This window comes from Corvus hawaiiensis, chromosome 3 (genome assembly GCF_020740725.1).
Source record: "Corvus hawaiiensis isolate bCorHaw1 chromosome 3, bCorHaw1.pri.cur, whole genome shotgun sequence".
Taxonomy (NCBI): domain Eukaryota; kingdom Metazoa; phylum Chordata; class Aves; order Passeriformes; family Corvidae; genus Corvus; species Corvus hawaiiensis.
Window position 1 is genome coordinate 5800560 of NC_063215.1, and position 9121 is coordinate 5809680.

At 40.0% G+C, this 9121-nt stretch overlaps 1 long non-coding RNA gene across 1 annotated transcript; it reads left to right on the plus strand.

Annotated features, from left to right (window-relative positions):
- Nucleotides 1–1078: 1078 nt before the first annotated feature.
- Nucleotides 1079–8882, plus strand: LOC125324160. The gene is made up of 4 exons (XR_007202838.1): nt 1079–3856; nt 3989–4057; nt 4555–4636; nt 4763–8882. It is a non-coding gene; the product is annotated as an uncharacterized LOC125324160 (long non-coding RNA).
- Nucleotides 8883–9121: the final 239 nt, after the last annotated feature.

The window sequence follows — 9121 nt, forward strand, 5'->3', positions numbered from 1 at the left end:
ATCTATTTCATCAGCTTCAGCTTCATCTTTAGGCTTTTTTTACACTCACTCCTCTCTAGAAGAATATTTCTATTTTTAGAGATTTCTTTCTAGAGCACCTTTAATGACTGAAAGGCATAATCAAATATTTGGTCCATAGCTTTGGCTATAATTATTGTTTTTACACCAAAGTCAAGGTATCAAATCAAATTTACATTGGATAAAGGTATTCTGAATTTATTTAAATATCTCATTCATTACTATAGAAAGCTATGATGTAGAATCACCATGGTTTTGTTGATTTCTAGGAAGCAATGGAAATTTGTGCTGCCTGGAGGTCTGTCTCTACACGACAGAGAAAATTATCTGACAGGTTCTTGGTATTTCTTGGAAATCAGAGGGATCGCCCTCTCTCTTTGTAGTTTCTTCATTTACATTTCTTTAAAGCAGAAATTTCAGTGAACATGGAGGATTTGTCTCTACAGTGGCAATTACTGAATTATTAGAATAGTTGGGGTTGGAGGGAATTTTTAAAGGTCATCCAGTCCAGTCCTCCTGCAATGAACAGGGACATCTTAACCCAGACTAGGTTGCTCAGAGCCCTGTCCAACCTGATCTTCAGTGTTTCCAGGGACAGGGCCTCCACCACCTCTCTGGGCAGTCTGTTCAGTGTTTCACCAGCTGCCTCATAAAAAATTTTTTTCTTATATCTAATTTGAACCTGCCCTCTTTTATTTATAAACCATTACCCCTTGTATTGCTACTGCCCCCATCTTTCTTTAAAGCCCCCTTTAAGTATTACAAGTCCAATAATGGAATAAAAGGGCAAGACAAAAGACACATTTCAATATGATCTCCTCCTTGTAAGAGATCTCAACAAGGCTCTGAAGGGTATATTTTTATTTTTCCATTGTGGTGTGTATATATACGTAAATAGTCATGATACAGAGAAGAGGCCTCTTGAATAGAAAGGAATATCTGGATATCTGGAAAAAGCTTGCCCAGAGAAGTGGTAAATGTCTTGTCCCTGGAAGCATTCAAGGTCAGGTTGGACAGGATTCTGAGCAACCTGGTCTAGCTGAAGATTTTTACAAGGGCATGTAGTGACAGTACAAGGAGTAACGGCTTTAAACTTAAAGAGAGTCAACTTAGAACAGATTTAGGAAGAAATTCTTTACTGCAATACGGCTGAGACACTGAACAGGTTGCCCAGAAAAGCTGTGGCCACCACATTCCTGGAAGTGTCCAAGGCAAGGTTGGATGGGCCTTGGAACAACCTGGAAGTTGTGGAAGGTGTCCCTGCCCATGGCAGGGGGGTGGAAGGAGGTGATCTTTAAGGTCCCTTTTGACCCAAAGCATTCTGTGATTCTGTGCTGTTCACAGCGTAGCCTGGTAGGCTCCTGTAGTTAGACTTGATTTTGTCAGTGACTGCTAAGTCTAGGAAGCCGCAGTTTCCAAAATTAACAGTAAAATAAGATGAAAAATCATAATGAGAGGAAAACAGATCATGAGAACTCAGTTTATTATCTGTCTCCTGTGTCTGAAAGATGCTATCTTTACCTCTCAACTTCTCCTACCATCAGTTGGGGTGATGACTGGGAGCAGCACCAGCTCAGATGGAGAGTGTGCCACCCACTGAGGCACTGGTACTGCTTCCTGTTGGCACAGCCCCTCCTGGTAGGAGCTGCTCTTCTGCTGAACCTCCCTCACTTCTTCTTATGAGCAGAAAGCAGAAGTGATATGAGTCACCTCACAAGACCACCTGCTAAATTCTTCTCCTATGGTCTTGAGCCAGATGCCACCTGCTAATAATGAATGTGAAGATAGAGCTCTTCAGGATATTGCTCAGAATCAGAGACTCTTTCTTCAGGATTAATTTCCTAAGGAAAAGTAATAAATATCAAAAATATGAGTGCCCACTTCTCAGGAGCTCCAAAATTCTGAAATTTATTGTCTTCACAGAAACCTAACCACTGCTGTTACTCAGCTCTAATGAAATAAAATCCATTCTAAGGAAATAAACCACATATTAAATATTTTTTTGTTCGAACATGAGTAAAATAACTTTCAAATTTATCTTTAACAATGTGTATTCAGGCACATTTTCTGTCTTGTATAAGACCCTCCCAAACTTAGAAGACTAAGTATATGAGAGTCTTCCAGTAAAAGACTAGCTTCCATCTCCAATGTCACTGTAATTCCTTTTTTCATATCCAGAATTATTTGCTGAAGCAATGACTGAAACCATGAAATCGTGACAGCCTGCACACTGGGAAAAGACAGCTAACATAGCATCAGAAGTTGGTAGTTTGCATTTGTCCACTATTCTCATAGTTGTAACTTCTAACCAAAGATTCACAGAGAAGATACCCACCTCTTCCCCACTGCCACAGCCCATGCAACGTGGGTCTTTTGAGATGAAGTGCCCCCACATCTCTGGGACATATGAGTGAATCTGGAATTTTTGTAGAAATAGTAATCTGAGAGAAAGCAAGAAGAAAAGTGGCTTTCATCTTTTATACTCATCAAGTCTGGGACAGCTTCCAAATCAATGAGTATATGCACTCAGTTTTGTCTTGGTTTTTGAGTTACAACCATGAAATAACCAACTGAGACCCATAGATTTTAACAAACCAATGTGAAAGACAATGTGGTCTTTGAAATTGGTTTCGAATCTGTCTATGGGTTAAACACAGAGTTTTTTGCCTTTGAAAATCCTTAAGCAAAGACGCCTTCGCCTCTGAGGAACGACATTTTATTAATGTGCATGCTTGTGTATGTTAGCATGTGCATGAATATATGAATAAAAGTATAGACAACTATTATACAAATACTTCTTATAAAGACATAAGTTTATGGAATTAAAAACAGTAGCCTCAGTGTTGTATCTCTGAACATGTAGTATATGTCAGAATTTAGTTGATATGTACCATTCAAGAACATATTTATCACCCAAAAGCATTCCTTATTTTACACTCTTACTTCCTGTACCTTATTTCAGGCAGTCATAATTTCATAGGCATTTATTTTGACTTGTTTTTTAAGTGGTAGAAGAAAGAACAGAATCAGGATATAATGGCTGGCCAAACCCTGATGTCTTTACTTAGATCTTACTCAGATAAAACTGCTCAGGACTTCTACCTGCAGAAAGACCACAGGAATTAGCCCTACAAATGGTTTCCTCCCTTCCAAGAGGTAAATATATGTCTTTGTTCTTTTATCTGTTTGTTGCCAGGGTGACAGGCTTATGCAGTTTGAGAGTACAACAGTAAGGCCTTAGGGTGTCACTTTAAGATAACCACACACTCAGTTTTCTGTTTAGCTTCATTATTTTATTTTTAGTTTTATTCATAACTATTTGCTACTGAAAAATGCCTATTGTCAGCTCCAGGTGTGTTTGCCAACATTAAAAAGTATAATCACAATAAAAGAAAAGCCAGGAGCTATTCCACCTCCCACATGCCAAAATTAACAAACCATAGCAAAAATTAAAATCAACAATATTTTACTGTCCTCCTTCCCTTCCTTCTTCTCTCTATCCTCTACATCCTCCTTCCTACGAGCTATCCGGATTTCTTTCCAAATGCCTGAATAAATGAATAACATGCAGCATGGATGTTCAGTTGATGTTGCAAAAACATAATTTTGGCCCTGTTTTCATACCACTGACAGTGTGCATAAGGAAGAAACCCATTTTCATACTAAGAATTCTCTTTTTCATAGTAGTGCATAACTTCTGTATGGTCGTCTGACAGAAGGAAACCCAAGCCTTCCCTTTTCCATGGACTTTGGAGGCATGGAAATCTGCAATTATCTCTACAGCTTAGAGTGCCCCTTGAGTTTTTAGTAGTCCTTCTAATTCAGACCTGTATTTGAGGTAAGGATTTTCTTTGAAAAAAATAGTACCCAAATGTTTTAATTTTCCAGTGAAGAAGTTCCATCACAGGTCTTAAAAGCTAATCACATGTCACACATGATTCTTTCTTGAAATTCTATTTCACTGTGGAAGGCTGGAGACCAGATCCAGACACAAAAAGCCAAGGCAACCTGCAAGTTTTCTATCATGTCTTGAACCACAGTAAGTACACTTTCTATTCTTACTCACAATTTTCTTATTTAAATCTAGGCTCTGAGTCTATTCTTTGTGTTGCATCATGGTTAGCTCATGTTCAGATGATTCTCTGTGATTTCCAGACCTTATCTGGAAGCAATGCCTGCTAAGCCAGATCCACCCATGTTTTATGATGTTTATGTTCTTTGGGTAGGATTGGGTCAGTTTTAATCCAGACCCCAGTAGGTTTTAGATATCTAAAATCCAGTTTCAGACCAAGCTAGCCTCCAATCTGCTTGTTTTTCTACTTCATCTACTGTCCACACCTTTTTAGCCTGAAACTTCCTTAGAATCTTAGCTGTAGCTACTCAGATATTCATGCTCCCAGGACCTGTCTCTGGCTGGGTGTCAGTGAGAACTCAGTTATGTACACAGGCCTCTAGCCTTTGTGTAATCCCCCAGAGAATCTTTAAAAACTGTTTTTATTTAAATAATGAGGTAATCTTTCACCTTTTCCTTTGCAGAAAACGATGGCCCAGCCTTCACTCCTCGTCCCACCAACAGATGCTGTGCACAGATAAGCTACGTGAGCAGTGACTTGGGAAAGTGAGTTGAACTGTCTGTGGTGAATTTGGTCCCATAATTATTGCAGTTGCTTTGACATCCTAAAACAACTCTACAGATTCATCACATACCTAAAGGTTTCAATTTGTCTTCCTCTTTTCTGCACAGAGCTGTTGTAAGGCTGTTTGATGAAGCTGGAGAAGTGCTCAAAAGCCACAGGATCAGGCAGCAGGGTCCTGTGGCTAACTCTAAATAGCAAAGGAAACTGAAAAAAACGTGTTTTAACCTATGCTGGGCTGCACTGTGTTCTCGTCCTATGGAAATTGTGCCTGTTCAGCATTGCTTGGCTAAACTCACAGCAGGGTCCACACATTGACAGAAAGAGATGGATTTGCGTTACCAGAAAAGGTGGGAAAGCAGTTGCAATTTCAACAGCTTTTCAAGTGTATTTAAGTCACCTGAAGTATGGCCCCATGTGGTAAAAGACAGTTTGGCCTCGGCAGTGTTAGGACATGTTGGATTCATTGAGTTTTCTCAGTAGCCTATTATCACTGGACCACCTGGAGCGCTGGGATACCAACCCTGGCTGCTGTAGACCCAAAGGAAGAGCATTCCAGCCCTTGTTTGGACTCCCCTCTACTTTGCAAACTGTTGAGATGAAGCACGAAGGTATAAAAAAAATTCAGGAGAGATGGACAAATCCCATGAGGGCCCAAAAATGTCTTTATCTGAGACAGCTGAGAGCTTTGCCATCTCCCACTGGCACCCAGCCACATGTGGTGAGCCAAGACAGGTGGTCTGCTGGGCTGGAAGACACACTAAGACAGTCTGGTCAGCCAGACGGGCCAGCATGAGGAGTTCAGTGAATGGGACTCTTCTCCTTGCACATGAACGAGTCCAGTGCAGTACAATGGGGTACTGTGCTGCTGAAGAAGTTGTTCTTCGGGTGAGACATTACACTCATAAAACTCAGTGGAGGTCCTGACCACTTTGTGGGCATTAAAGATCCCATGACTTCTAGCAATGACTTTGGTGTCCTGGCCACGCTCCAACTTGGAACGCTTTGTCTCGTTGGACTCCCTATACAGCTCCTATTCAGAAATGTTGTCTTCACAAAGTCTACGTTTAGATGAGCTCATGTTAAGCTGCCGTTTCAAAGTTGATGCCAAAATGGAAAAAGAATTGTAAAAATAATTAGCGATGATTACTGATAATTACCTACACATGGTTGGTGTACCAGACTCAGAGAAATACCTCAGAATGAAAAATGTCATGTAAATATAGGGTGTTACTAAGTTTCTGGCTGGGGTTTTGAAATACTCAGAACCGTACGTATGGAATCACACTTTTTTTATCAGAACAAGAAGTGCTGTCTTGTTGTTTAAGATCTTAAAATCAGATTGTGCTCTGGGTAAGTTACCAGTAATACTTGCAAAGATATGAGACCCTTCGAGAAAAGTCAGTTTAACAAATTCTAAAGTAGGACTTGAAGAAGCTTAATTTGACAAACAGAGCTTTGAATCACGTTCATCACTGTCGGAGGAGCTGCCCACCACACTTCTCTTTGCCATTTGGAAGAGCAGGTCAGACACTGGCAAAACCAGGCCACCAAGTCTGCTAGAGGCAATTTAAATACAACACATCGAGATAACATTTGCTTTAAGCTTTTCATTTTCACAGCCTTACGCAGTGAGAGCGGCTTATGAAGTCTCCCATTTAAAGCCTGATTTGTGATTTATAGTGATTTATAACAACACTAAAACCTCCCACAAAAGACAAATTAATACTCAGATGCTTTTTCAGCACCTCCTTTGAGAAAAAGAGTTTTGAGCCAGTGCCAAGGAGTGGGAGGCAAGTATTTCTACTGAAACACAAATGGGTGGCAAACTCTGGAATAACATTTTGGCATGAAATACACACTACATTTTTGGAGTCTTTTCTCTTTAAAATGTCTGAGCATTTCAATTTAACAAATTAAACCTTCCCTAATAAAATGAGTTGGTCAAGGAGAAAAGAAGGAATTTAAGTTAAGTCTCCGTAAATGTTTTTTGCACATTTGTGCTTAAAGCTTGCTGCCTGGTCTGCCTCTCAGTTCATGGCAGTTCCAAAATATGGAGTACTTGTTTTGGCTCTAGGCTTACTATTATATTGCCATTAAAATTCCAACTAAATCCTCCAGGTTTGTAATTAGAACTATGGAGAGACCCAGGAGTTAAACACAAAGGATGCTGAACTTCAGCAGAGGAAATTACAGCACAATATGATGCGAGATGTGTTGGATGAAATTAAACGGAACAAATCAGTGAAGCAGATAGGGAAGGAGAGCATGTCCAAAGATCAATTAATGCATGTCTGAGTGTTATGAGCAGTGCTAAAAAGCAGTGCATTAAGGCTAAACTGGGACTCTTAACAGATGCAAAAGAAAGTGCAAAAAACATATGAAGAACAAAGCAAGACAGATGGAATCATTCTGTAGAAGAGGAGTTAAAAACCAGTAGGATTATTTGATGACCAGTTAGAGGAGAAAGGTAATAAAATTTCATGCTTCAAGGTATAAGCTGGTAACCATGGGGGTCTGTAAGTAACTTTTTCCTTCTCTGGAATATTGCAAAATTGGATGACAGAGTCTTTACAAGGATTGCACTTTCTCTCCCTCTCCTTTAGTCTTCTGGCTTTGATTGAAACATTGGGTGTGTGCCAGTCTCAGACCTAGACAAAGGCTGATGCTCAAATGGTCAACTACAGTGAATTTTATTTTCTGTCAAAAGGGATGAAAACCAAAACATAATAAGAGATGAACCTGAACAAAATAAGATTCCGGTTCAGTCTTCCTTGTTTCTGAGGGTTTTATAGTGGCTTGGGTGGGAATTCTGCCCCAGCATGGACTGCACAATTGAATTTTACTAATGACAGATGAGATTTTCTGTATGTGTAACCAGCCTGCCAGGTGTTGCTGGCAGTAATGAAGGCCAAACTGAGTACCTAAATTTTTTCTTAAAATTACAACACAAAATTGCTCAGAAAAAATAGCCCAGAAACCTTAAGAAACCAAACACTTCCCACAGGTACCCTAGCCAGTATTTCCCATTCATAAACATAGAATCTAATAATTAAATGGCATTAATTCAGGGAAAAAACCTACTAGTGGTGAGTTGATAAAGAAAACACTGGATTTCCCACTATCTTGGCCAGGATATCTCAGAATGGATCCAAACACTTCCAGAGGACAAATGTCTCCATAGGATGCAGCTTGCCCCCTTTCTTCACTTCTCCCCACCTTGGTTTATTGTTGTTATCACACATTTTGCTGCTTCCACTCCACCTGTAAGCCAGGCATTAATCCAGCAATCCACATTGTCCATATGGCTCCATTTGAGTTAGCTGCCCAAACTAACCATCAGTGGACAATAAAACAGATCCTCCTGGATCATGGTTGATTTAATCTTAAAGTGGAAAGAGCCAGGGAATGGGCACAAGCCCTGGCATATGACTTTTCAGACTGATAAATTGTTAGTGTATAACCTGGAAGTACTTCTGTCCAGGCCACCTAGCATCATGCTAAGGAGCATTTAGGTCTTGTTCTTGGTGTGGATCAAGGATGTCTCCCAACAGACTGTTTGGATGCAGCCACCCTGCTCTGGAGGTGAGTTGAACTGTGCCATTGTGGGATCTTCCACTGGGCTCGAGTCCTGGCCTGTTTTATTTATTTGTACAGTAGCTGTGGAGACTTCACTCAATAATTTTAAATCCTCTTCTGCTTCTTTTTGATTACAGAACATGGAGAATAACATCCTGGCGATGCAGTTGGAGTTAGTGTCAGCTACAAGCTAAAGCATTCCTACAAACTCACCTCTTATCACAAGTGGGAATGAAGCTTGATCATTTTATTTTTAATTTCACCAAGAAGTGATAGAATGGAATGGAATAGAATAGAATAGAATAGAATAGAACTATTTCAGTTAGAAGGATTTACAGCAACCCTATAATCCAACTGCCTGACAGAAGCATGATCTTACCAGATCCCCAGACTGCAGATTATCCAAGAAAAGGTCAGCTAAAGCAAGATAAGGTGGATAATGAAACAAAGCCACTTACAATAGCATCATATCTTTTGATCACCTCCAGAAAAGAACAGTAAAAATAATGTTGCTGACATTCTGTATAGTTCATTCAGCTTGATGCAGAGCTGATGGAAGGATCTACAACTGGTCCTGAGTCAGGTCTGTGTAATCATGACCCTAGTCCTGTTTTAACAAGAGGAAAGTGGTGCAGGTGGCAAATAAACCCTTCAATGGAACCATGGAATAAGGGAACTTGCCATAATAGGGGACAAAATCTGAAGCCCCCCACATCTGAGAAACCTCCAGGACCAAGTGACATTTTTTTCCCAATTCAACCAGAAATGGCATGAAGGACCATTTTAATGATATTCACAGGCCATTTAAATTATGTTCAAATTCCTTGGTAAAACCATTTAAGGTGCTTAACTGGTGGTAGGAAGAAAGAACCATACCTCACACTTCAGGT